This window comes from Lissotriton helveticus, chromosome 11 (assembly GCF_964261635.1).
Source record: "Lissotriton helveticus chromosome 11, aLisHel1.1, whole genome shotgun sequence".
Lineage (NCBI taxonomy): Eukaryota > Metazoa > Chordata > Amphibia > Caudata > Salamandridae > Lissotriton > Lissotriton helveticus.
This window is the reverse complement of record NC_136072.1, coordinates 754,255,921-754,268,322: the sequence shown is the minus strand read 5'-3', so window position 1 is coordinate 754,268,322 and position 12,402 is coordinate 754,255,921.

The following is a 12,402-nucleotide window of genomic DNA, read 5'->3' as shown; positions in this document are numbered from 1 at the left end:
TTGAAGTAGGTGAATCACTAAGATGCCCTATGGACCCAGAAACAATATACCCAACCTTTCTTTTCTCATTGATGACCCAGTGGGGTTCTGTTAATGCTTGCTGTAATCTGAACAAAAGTGTCCTGCTACCCTTGAGTCTGATCACTTACTACAACAATAATCATCATAATTGCCGGTCCCTGTGGAGCCCTCTTCTTACTTTCCTAACCTACTTCACTTAGAGCAGCCAGCGTTTGGTAAATGAGGACCAAAGAATGTCTTCCATGATCTTGCAGGATTTTTTAGGAGAGGAGGAGATGCTTCTCCGAAACCATTCAAGTTTGCAAACCTACATTCACTTTACCATGACTAGGTGCACCATGGACATCTCCAGAGGAACTCATGCTACACTCACTGTTGTTCATCATCCTTCCTGTTGCCATTTACCCACTCCACAAGAAAAACCCTTTGAATACATAGCACCTAGAATGATCCTTGTAGTTCAGCGGAAACCTAGGATTCCTCTGTCCACCTCTCACCTGCAGCAGTCTACTTCCACAGAGGATTATCTCGCTCAGATCCAAGGCACTCCATGGGGCAGGGGACCCAACCCAGAAAAAATAAGTGCCCCTTGTAGGGCTTTATGGAGGTATTGAAATGGGTGGATTCTTTTTTGAAAGAAGGGTTGTACTCTAGAATATATTTGACGTGTCAAATGATCCTGTCATCCTCCTCATGCCAGCGCCAAGCCCAATTTCTCAAGGCTCCCTGTCAGAGAACAAGTTCTAATCAGCCCAAATACCCTCCGGTGATGCCACAGGATCTACAATCAATGAAACTTGTTCGCATCACACAGCGACAGCCCTAGAGCTGCACTGATAACTTCATTTGGATATCTAATTCATTCCACTAGTCACATAAAGGAAATCTCTAGCCCACAGAGCAGTAGCAGTCTACATTATACATACTATACTATTCAGGGCCAGACCCATCCTTTTCCTTGTCATGCTTTTCTTGCCCTATTCTCAAGCGTATTTAAAAAAATGTCCATCATCCAATAATGCCTGCAGTTTGTACTCAAACAGAGAAATTTTTGCCCTCCGTGAAATTTCCATGACGGCCACATCACAGTCACTCTACACTCTCATCTCTCAGCCTATTTTTGTGGCATCACAGGATTCTCTCCACACATTTACATATGCCTGCAGTGAAATATCCTGCATACCTCAGTGTCATATGTGCTTATTTATTTATATATTTGTTCCATCAAACTCCAGCTGGATCTGTTAAATATCTTTAGTTGCTCTTCATTTATATATATCTATATTCACTGAAAAAACCATAGGTTATAGACCATATATAGTTAGGAATTAGCATTTAAAAAACCTTATTTTACTCACACAAAACCATTGAAATTCCATATATAGTTAGTTGCACTAACTATATATCGCGCACCCGCAATCCACTGCTGATCATGTCACATATTACATCATTCATGACATGGTCAGTGACATCACTGATGACATCACTGATGACATCTCAAATGACATCACTGATGACATCACTGATGACAACATCCAGTGACTGTATGTTTCTGTAAAGTTAAAATATGTCTTACATATTGAAGAATGAGTGGATGTATAAGTGTCTGGATGAAGGATTTAGTAGGTGCGTGACTGACTGTATGAGTGAGTGATTAAATGTGTCTCACTGAATGCATGGGTTAGTGACTAAACTGTCTTAATTTGTGCATCATTATGTCTGTTGTGATGTAAACTGCTGCATGTGTTGATCATTAGCTATACGAGAGGCTATATGTGTTATTAATTGGTTGCCCAAGTATTTCTATGGGAGATTGAGTTTGTGTGGGGGTGGCTGGAAGGTGTGTGACTCTATGCATAGATGTGTGAGCAGTTTATTCACTAGGTGTATGAGTTCAAGACTGCATGTGGAAACAGCTACATGGGCAGTTGACTGTGTGCATGAGTGTATTGATGAGTGAATGGATATCTCAATGCTACATGTCATAGTAAGTACATATGTTAAACACAGTACATGTGAGAGTTGGCATATATAAATAACTGTGCATGAGAGCCACTGAATGAGTGAGTGGTTGTATCGATCATTGTGAACTTGTATCAGGGATTGTATAAGAGAGTAAATATGTGTTAGTATATGTTTCAATAAGTAAGGTGTGTTTAACTGTATAGTTGAAGAAATGGAGGTGAGATTGTTTCTTTGCATGACTGACTGGGTGTGTGAGTAACTCCATGGATGAGTGGCAGTGTGTGAGTGTCTGTATACACTGAGTGTATCTAAGGTTATATTAGAGTCTGAAGAGGTTTATCGTATTAGCACAAGAATGATGTCAAATGAGATGTCATCAGTGATGTCATCAGTGATGTCATTTGAGATGTCATCAGTGATGTCATCAGTGATGTCACTGACCATGTCATGAATGATGTAATATGTGACATGATCAGCAGTGGATTGCGGGTGCGCGATATATAGTTAGTGCAACTAACTATATATGGAATTTCAATGGTTTTGTGTGAGTAAAATAAGGTTTTTTAAATGCTAATTCCTAACTATATATGGTCTATAACCTATGGTTTTTTCAGTGAATTTCAATGGTTTTTTAATAGCAAATATAAGCTGTCGAATGTCAAGTACGTGGTAAGTAAAAACATTTTCGTGTTTATGCACACTGATCTGCTTTGAATGCTGCCCCCCACCCCTCATTTCTATTAGGAGTACTCTCTCTTTGCAGATAGTGAAGGGTAGTTAACGCAGGCCTTTGCCCCCGTTGCCCCCGTTGTAATCCGTCGTGCCTGCTTCTCTCTCCATTTGATTGATTGTTCTCTTTGGTTCATTCTCTATTTACAAACAAGCACAGAGTCGCAATACTCTGGTTAGTCTTTGCAGATAGCGAAAAATCGTGTAAAAAAACAAAAGGAATCGAGCAAAATCAGTAGGCCACTAATGGGATCTCTTTTTGACCTCCCTAAAATAGAAACATTAGGAACAACCTGTTGATAATACCAATGTGTATGTACATAAGCGGCGTTCATTTGTGTTCACAGTACCCCTTGTTGATTGTTTGAATCGAGCATTGAATTGTTCGAAGTTGATTCTCTTAAGAATCTTCTCTGCCTGCAAACGAGGAAGAATAGGAATATTCTCTCTCCCTTTGCAGATAGTGAAGGGTAGGTAACGCAAACCTTTAACACGTCGTGCCTATTTCGTTCCTCATTGATTGATTGTTTCCCCAAACATTGACTGTTTGGGAATTGGTTCTTTTTGGAGGTATTCCCTGTTTGCAAATATACGTAGGAAAATCTTTGCAAATAGTGAAAGGGTACGTAATGCGGACCTTTCTCCCCCGTTGTAATCTGTCATGCCTATCTACTCCCCACTGATTGATGCACCTGTTTCACCCGGACCATTTACTAGAGATACGTCATCTGGCCCGACCAGAGAGCACCCCTAGTGAAAAGGACATATGCAATAATAACGAAGTGATCACTGTATCCTGTTAACAGAAACTTTAGCATGAAACAACCTGGAAAGAAAAGAATAGGAAAACGAAAATCAGTAGGCCACTGATGAACATGAACTTTTATTAAACAACGAACAAAGAAACGATAACATAACGTAATGATAAAACCTATTAATGTCCTAGAAACAAGAAAACGTTAAAATATGCCAGTGGTGAGAGACCAGAAAAACAGTAAGAGAAACCAAATCACCCCTCGCTGTCCCACCGCCTGCCACGCCAAAAAAATCGATAGACTAGGGAAAATGCAAGTCAGTAGAACATCCGCCCCCACTCTGGAAACTTCCAAGGTGGGGCAGGGTTGCGGCTACGCCCAGCCGGGAGCAGCCCATATAAGGCGGGTCCTGCTGCCACGCCTCGGCCAGGAGATCCTAACGTAGGGTGTAGCCGGAGGAGAGGCCGAGGCCAGCGGGACCCGGCCAGGGGATTGCCTTTACAACGCTGAACAGTTGCAGGGGGGGGGGAATGTCTCCTCGACCCTCCCCTCTCTCTCCCAGTCCGGCCGCGGTGGCCCTTGACAGTTTCAGGTAGTCCCGCCACATGCTCTTCCGGTCCGGCCACCAACGGTCGGGGGGCCGAGGCCGACGGGATCCGGCTGCAGCCGATAAACCAAGAAACCCGTTCATGGGGCCAGAGCCAGGGGCGTCCGGCCGACATCTACCGGAAGCCCGGCCCGAAGACGGACGGGACACTTCTTCTTTCTTGAATAATGGCTGCGACAACACTGGGGGGGGATGTCTTGCACATGCCTCCGACCCCCCCCCTCGTCCTCATCGCCTGGTCCGGCCATAACAAACCTCAAGCGAGACGCCGTGGGGTGCACTGGGAGGGAGAGACGGTGCGAACAGGCCTCTCCCGCCTCCCCAGGTGGAGGCTTCCCAGCTGAACCCTCAGCGCTCCAGGCGCCCGGAAAAGGGTTCTTCCACTGTGGCCATGCTGCAACGTCTCGCCCGGCAGGGTGGAGCCCGTCCGCTCATTTGACCCCGCGATCGCCAGTAGCTACCGAACTCTCAAAATGGCGGTCGACCTGGCAAGAGCGGGCCCAGCATAAAGAAATGGCCCGGTCACTGGTTGACTCCACCACCGTAGTCCTCCACGACCTTGAAGATTCTAGAGGAGCCGCGGGAGTCTCCGACCCCCGATGGGGAATGACTGCCATGATCGCCCGTGGAGTGACGAAACTGTATCCGCGGGACGTCGGCGCTCCCATGCTGGCGCCAGCCTCACTTTGAATTACTAGAATCCTGCAGACCTCAGTTCCGGTGAAAGCACAGTGTGACCCGGTAGGAAAAATTGTTGCACCCCTCCCCTTTTTGACTGATAGTTCAAACCACCGATCCTTTCCTTTGCCCTTTTAACGGAACTTTGGACTGCCTCCCCCTCTTTTACATTTTCTAGAGAAAACAAAACATTAACCACTACATTAGCATAGCAGTTGACACCAGAACTGTATTCAAATTGAAAACCAACAACATCTTCAACAGAATCCTTTTTGTTTCTGCTGTGACCCTGCTACAGCACAGGCATTGTCCCCAGCAGTAATTCTGCAATGCCGGTAAGAATAGCTGTGGTGCCTACTGGACTCACTCACCCCCGCGGCGCCCCACGCCGTTATTTGCTGGGCGGCAACTTACTAGACATCACTTTCGTGCCATCCAGATTTCAGCGCGTTCTGCTGCCTTGGAACTATTCGCACAACAGACTGCTACTGACGACCCACCCCCAGGCAACATCTTCTGAATTTTCATAATTTGAAAGAACTAGTAACATGTCCTCATCAGGAATTCAAAAGAAATTGCCACGGTCTCTTCGTTGTTTAAATGTTTTTACTGTTTTTGTTTTGTTGTATATATTTATATGTTATTAAAGTTTTATATTCCTACTACTTTGTTGGAGTGCTATATATTTTTAATGTGACACATAATTGTAAAAACTTTGATGTACAAAGAGTCATTCCTGGAATCTTCCGCTTCAGGCTCGGTCCCCTCCCCAATCACAATACAGGATGGTTTTCAGATAGTAGGAACACGTGTGGTGTGACGGATCTCATCGGGTGTGGGCCTTGATCTACTATAACTCCTTTGAAGAGGGGTGATTCTTTACAGCTGGGGCCATAAACTACATCTGCAGGGCTAGGTGATAGCCTGGACAATCGGACACAGAGGAAGAGGAGTGTCAGAGGGTGCGGTAGTGAATAGGGCGAAAGGGAGGTGTCGGGCGGGCACAGAGTGTGATTTTCAGGGAAGAGCAGCGCAGATGGGGGGAGGTTTATTGCCGATGCATAAGACAGAGAGCGGGGGTGACCAGTGCCTGGGGAAGATGCTTGCGAGGGTGGGGAGCCATGCTACGAATCGACAGCGTGCAGAGAGTGGGTCTGGTCAAGGCATCTAAAATGGCTGCCGTGCACGACAAAAGTGTGGCATTTCAAAAAAGGCAAGATGGCGCAGACAATGTTTTTCAACACTTCCTCATTTCCTTCGAATCGAACGTTAACAGACGTTGGTGCATATTACCAAAGTTAAGCGATATTTATCGCTAACGATGCTTACCAACGAATTTTTTACCGCTAAGCATCGTCAGAAATTATCGAAGATAAACCTTGCTATTATCAAGGTTTATCGCAAATGCGATAATAAACGGCCGCAATGCATGAATATCGCTAAAAAGTCAGCGATATTCATGCATTACCGAGCTAATGCTCTTAGCCATGTTATCCACCTCCCATTGGATAACATGGCTAAGAACTGCTCAGGGCAGGTGTTACTTTTTGGAGATATTCGCGCTTAGCGCGAATATCTCAAAGTTGGTAATAGGAGATAGATATCTTGCATGTTGTAATGCAAATTATTGTGGTATATGGAACTCATACCATAATCTCTCAGGAAAACAGAAACTGATCCTTTTGGGACCGCCTAAAAAGGCCTAGGGGGTGAGGGGTACTCTACTTTGCCCCCTTTTCACGTTCCGAACTATTTTATTTTACTCTCTTCTGTAATTACACAAAATAGCAGCGATAAGATGCATCGGAGACACACAGTGAGAGAAAGGAGGCCGGAGATGAAGAAGAGATGTCAAATACACATTGGAGATAATATAGTGGCAGAAGGGAAGTAAATATGAGTAAACTTACCATGTAACATAAAAATGTTGCACTCTATACTATAAGTCTCATTTTATACTACAATCACTTCGCTACAACCTCATAAATTAAAAATAAAAATGAATAATGTCTCAAACAATTTTTGATTTCTAAATATAAATTTATTCTTCAGAATTTTCTAAATTTGAAAGAACTAGTAACATGTCCTCATCAGCAATTTCCTCATGAAAAGTCTGCAATGATGATTCTTGTAACTCTATGGTCTCCAAACATTCGATAAATTCGCCATCAACAGATTGATCAAAAAAATCATTCAAGTCATCTCCTCCTTGTGACAATATTTCATTATTGGTGCTGTCAATTTCAATCAATGTAGTGGAATCATTCAAGTCATCTCCTCGTGACAATATTTCATTATTGGTGCTCTCAATTTCAATCAATGTAGTGGAATCATTCAAGTCATCTCCTCCTTGTGACAATATTTCATTATTGGTGCTGTCCATTTCAATCAATCTAATGGAATCATACAAGCCATCTCCTCCTTGTGACAATATTTCATTATTGGTGCTCTCAATTTCAATCAATGTAGTGGAATCATTCAAGTCATCTCCTTGTGACAATATTTCATTATTGGTGCTGTCCATTTCAATCAATCTAATGGAATCATACAAGTCATCTCCTCCTTGTGACAATATTTCATTATTGGTGCTCTCAATTTCAATCAATGTAGTGGACAATTCAAAAGAAATTGCCACGGTCTCTTCATTGTGAGCCATTTTATTTTGAAATTGCTTGCTGTAAATTGCAGAAAAAAATAATCACTTTCATTTATCGTTTTTAGTAATACATAATATAAAACTAACTTTATCAAGTATTTAGTATAACAGAAGGACTGCAAATAAATAACAGAAAACATTTTTCAAATTATCTTCAAGTGTACAACATAGTTCCCCTTACAAATTAACAACTCACCTTTTTAAAAGTAGGAGAAGTGTTAGTACTGTGTAAATCAAACACCAGAAATTCACCACCAAAAATTCCTCACAAATGTACCTCAGACAGTAGTATCACAAAATGGCTGTGGTTTCCTCTCATTTGACATATATACATAACCAATTAACTTTCATCACACACAAATACAAAACCAAAGTAACATTTTAATTGGTTCTAAATTTCAACACTTTCAAATGTGTTTTCCCCATGCAATTTTCCATAGGACATTTACATACGTCTACAGCCTGAATGGCTGAACGGAATTACACCAAACTTGGCAAAATGGTACATCAAACCTAAGAGGTCAGGAAGGATCTACTATGCCCCCTTATGGTCATTTCCCCCTTCGCTTTGGCCTCCTCTTGTCTCTCAATCCTACCGAGAGACAAGATGGCGGCCGCTACAGACTGTTTGGAATGTTGACAGACGCCGGAGAACCAATCAGCTTCGCAAAGCTCCGTAACGCGAAAAGTACGCGAAGCGGAGCGCTGTTACAGATATATATCTTTTTTTTAACGTTAATTTCTCAAAATCCACTGGAGCACACATATTGAGACCTAGCAAAGGCACATCGGGCTACCAGTCCCTAATATTTTACCAAGTTTCGTGCAAATCCATTCAGCCGTTCGATTATTATTATTATTATTTTTTTTGCCCCGCGGGGCCCTTTTAAAACCTCCACATCAAACCTAGGGGGTCAGCGAGGATCTACTATGCCCCCTTATGGTCATTTGCCCCTTCGCTTTGGCCTCCTCTTGTCTCTCGATCCTACCGAGAGACAAGATGGCGGCCGCTACGGACTGTTTGGAATGTTTACAGACGCCGGAGAACCAATCAGCTTCGCTTCACAAAGCTCCGATGCGCGAAAAGTACGCGTACTGGAGCGCTGCCCGGTCCGCTGTTACAGATATATATCTTTTTTTAAACGTTAATTTCTCAAAATCCACTGTAGCACATATATTGAGACCTACAAAAGGCACATCGGGCTACCAGTCCCTACAATTTTGCCAAGTTTCGTGCAAATCCATTCAGCCGTTCGGGCTAAAAGTGAGGCCAACCGCCCTATGGAAAACTCAATGTTAAAAACACGTTTTGGGACCCCCCTTTTTTCTCGACCCCCCCTGGACGAACCCCCCCCCAATTTTCAGGGGCTGCTCAGAAAAAAATGTGCCATTTTCCTGAAAATTTCAGCCAATTCCGTCCACAAACGCCAAAGTTATTAGACATAGAATTTTCAAAAATCCCATAGAGAAAAAATCCTAACTATATATACCTACTGGCGACCGCCAGTAGGTAATATATATATATATATATATATATATATATATATATATATATATATATATATATATATATATATATATATATATAGATAGATATATATATATATATATATATATATATATATATATATATTCACTGAAAAAAACATTGGTTTCACACCAGTTATAGTTAGCTGAACATTTTACCCATACATAACCATTGAAATTCCCACGTTATAGTTAGTTGGACTCACTATAACTTGCGCGCCCGCAATCCACTGTTGATGATGTCACATATTACATCATTCATGACATGGTCAGTGACATCACTGATGACATCTCAAATGACATCACTGATGACATCACTGATGACATCACAAATGACATCACTGATGACATCATCCATGTGATAATTTAAGAAAATCTAGTAAAACTGCATTCTGACGCGCCGCGTAAGCACCCCCGGAAGCGCCTACGTACATGCCACGTAAGCGCCCCGGAGCGCGTAGCTTAAGCGCCCGTCAAGCCATGTGACCTTAAAACAACACTTTTCATTGGTTAATAACAGTTTTTTTTCACAAGTGGTGAAAAACCCCACCCATTTCCATCACAACCTCATTGCTTTTGCAGAGACAATACCTCTTGTCTGTTCCTGCCAAAAGAAAAACCTAATTCCATAATGTCTGGTTCCCAGAATCCTTCCCAGGACCAGTCCTCAGACTCTTCAGAGGATTCCTTCCTGAGAACCCCCCACAGAGAAAAGTGAAGGACCACTTCATTTGGAAGTTTTTCTCTTTTCAGAGGGGCAGAAAAAATGCAATGCTGCCAAAGTCACGTGTAAGATTTGTGACACTGTTCTATCCCGTGGAGATCCCACCCGGAAGTATAGTTTCAGGAATGCTACTTTACTCAGGCATGTTGAGAGAAGGCACACAATTAATTTTGAACGGGAGAGCACCAGAGCCCTAGCTTCCAATCCACCACAAGATGGCCCCTCCACTTCCACCGGAGCATCAACAGCATCGGTGAGAGGAAGACCAGCAGTCATGATACCAAATATTCAGCCTGTTTTTGCAGACATTACAAATCGTTGTAAGCAGTTTGACGAACTGCTTTGTTATGGGGAGCAGAGCATTCAACTAACTGTTAGAAAAAGGGAAGAACACCGCTGCACCCCTCGGCCCTAATTTTTCCCCTTTTTTTGCTCCTGTTGAGCATTTTTGCATTCCCTAGTTTTGTTTTTGTTCTGAAAAAAATACAAAAAAAATGAAAAAACTAAAAAAGAAGAAAAAACCCAATTCTCCAAAAAGAGCTATATTCCTTACAATTTCTCAAGGAGTGAGTGAACTGGAGTACAGTGATAGAGGAAAGGAAAATGAGTGAGGGAGCGAAGGAAGGGAAAAGAGGGTAAGGGAAGTGAAGCAGGGGGACTGAAAGAAGGTGAGTGTGGGAGGTGAGTGAGGAGAAGGAGAGTGAAAAGGTGAATGAGGATTAGTGAGGAATGCGGAGTAAAGGAACGGGGATGAGGAAGGGTAAGAGAAGAGCAGTGAGGTTGAGGAAAGAGTGGTGATAGAGGGTGGATAAAGGCGCGTGAGACAAGGGGAATGAGGTAGTGAGGAGACAGAGGGAGTGAGAGAAGGAGTGAGTGAAGTGGAGTAAGGTGCGTGAGGGAAGGGGAATGAGTGAGTGACCAAAGGAAGGAAATAGAGGGGAAGAGGACTGTAGCATAGGTACTGAGAGAAGGTGAGTGGGGGATGAAAGTAAAGGGAAGGAGAGAGAAGGATGGGGTTTGAGGGGGAGTGAGGGAACCGGAGTAAGGGAACAGGGGTGAAGGAGGGTGAGAGAACGGCAGAGAGCGTGAGTAAAGAGGGGTGAAAGAGGGTGGATAAAAGTGAGTGAGGGTAAGACAAGGGGAGTGAGGGAGTGAGGGAATAGAGTGAGTGAATGAAAGAGTGACAGAAAGGGACTGAGTGAGGGAGCAAAGAAAGATAAGTGAGGGAGTGTGGCTGAGTTATAGGGAGTGAGCGTGACGGAAGAGGAGTGAGAGAGTAAGAGGACGGAGAGAGTGAGGCTAACAGAGAGAGAGTGAGAGAAGGGAAGTGAGGATGTGAGAGGACAGTGGCAGTGAGAGGAGTGGAGTAAGATGAGTGAGGGAAGGGGAATGAGTGAGGGAGTGAAGGAAGAGAAGAGAGGGGAAGGGAATTGAAGCAGGGGGACTGAAAGAAGGTGAGTGTGGGAGGGGAGTGAGGGAAAAGTGAGTAAACATGGGGAATGCGAATAAATGAGGGAAGCGGAGTAAGGGAACGGGGGTGTGGGTGGGTGAGAGAAAAGTAGTGAGGTTAAGGAAAAGAGTGATGAGAAAGTAAATTTTGTTTGTCAAAATTACCTTATAAGTAATGAAAAGTTAGTGACATATTTGTAATAAATTTAATATCTGTGGAAGAGCAGAAAACAAATATTTATAATTTTTATAATATATATTTCAAAATACAAGACACAAGGCAGGGGATTAAAAGTCATAAAAGGGTACTAAGAGATAAAGTAGGAGTGAAGGACACAGAAAAGGAAACAAAGGAATGGTGAGGGAGAGGATAAAAGAAATAGAGGGAGAGCAAATTACTAAGAGGAAAAAGAGGCGGATAGATTCAGTGACACAGAGGAAAAGAGGAAGAGAGAAATGAACTGAAGGTGAGCAAGACACTAAAGGAATGTGAGTTATCAAAACTAAAGGAGGAAAGGGGAGTAAGAAAAGGGGAGTGAGTGACAGGGAAGGGGGAGTGAGTGAGGGTGCATTCATGACAATGAGGGATGGAAGGTGAGTGAGGGTGAGTGTAGGGGTATAAGAGAGTAAGGGGACACTGGGAGTGAGGGTAACAGAGAGGGAGTGAGGGAAGAGGAGTGAGAAAGTGAGAGAACAGAGGGAGTGAGAGAAGAAGTGAGTAAAGTGGAGTAAGGTGAGAGAGTGAAGGGGAATGACTGAGGGAGCAATGGAAGGAAAGAAGGGGAAGGGGAGTGAAGCAGAGGGACTGGGAAAAGGTGACTGTGAGAGAAGAGTGAGGGTAAGGGGAGTTAAGGATGGGGAATGAGGATAAGTGAGGGAAGTGGAGTAAGGGAACGGGGTGAGGGAGGGTGAGAGAAGGGCAGTGAGGTTGAGGAAAGAAGAGTGATAGAGGGTGGATAAAGGTGAGTGAGTATGAGATAAGGGGAGTGAGGGAGTGAGGACATAGAGGTAGTGATGGAAGGAGTGAGGGAAGGAGACTAAGTGAGGGAGCATAGAAAGGTAAATGAGGGAGTGTTGGTGAGTTAAAGGGAGTGAGTGTGAGGGAAGGGGGAGTGACAAAGCGAGGGGATGGAGTGAGTGAGGGTAGCAGTGAGAGAGTGAGGGAAGGGGACTGAGGATGTGAGAGGACAGAGGGAGTGAGAGAAGGAGTGAGTGAAGTGGAGTAAGGTGAGTGAGGGAAGGGGAATTATTGAGGGAGCAAAGGAAGGAAAGAAGGGGAAGAGGAGTGAAG